This window comes from Colobus angolensis, unplaced genomic scaffold (genome assembly GCF_000951035.1).
Source record: "Colobus angolensis palliatus isolate OR3802 unplaced genomic scaffold, Cang.pa_1.0 Scaffold710, whole genome shotgun sequence".
NCBI classification, from domain to species: Eukaryota; Metazoa; Chordata; class Mammalia; order Primates; family Cercopithecidae; genus Colobus; species Colobus angolensis.
The window spans coordinates 67,808-68,397 of NW_012120822.1; positions in this window are offsets into that span (position 1 = coordinate 67,808).

The window sequence follows — 590 nt, forward strand, 5'->3', positions numbered from 1 at the left end:
TTTAAAAAACTCCCCAAAAACGTTATTACTCCCATCACCAGTACACAGAAAATGGGGGAAAGGCTGTTTCCAGTTCTCAGCCTTTAAACAACTCTAAATACCAGTACTCATAGTGGCATATTACAAAGTAATCAACAGTGCACACTTAGGGGCAAACACATATTGAGCTAATGAAGAGCTCACTGTGATTAAGATTGGATCAAATAATAGTAAAACATAAGCAAATTTTCTCTGAATTCTGTCACGAATATGCATGCTGCGATAACATTAAAAAAGCATGGCAGCCTATTCCAAACGGTAAGAACAGTTTTGTGCAAACAGTGGGTCTTTGGGTGTTTGAACTCCCACCACGTAAGGGCAAACTCGATATGCATGCTAATGGCCTACAATTATGAAATTAAAAAAGAGAAATGCTAAAGGATGCCAGAGTGAACCTCAGTGAAGGCCACAGAGACCCACTCTCTTTTAATTTTTTACAAATAAACTTAAACTATAAATTAGAAGCACAAATAATCATGAGTGTCTCGAACATTCAAATGAAGTAAATGGATTGTGTAGGAGATTAACCCCATAACTTTGTTTCTTTTTCA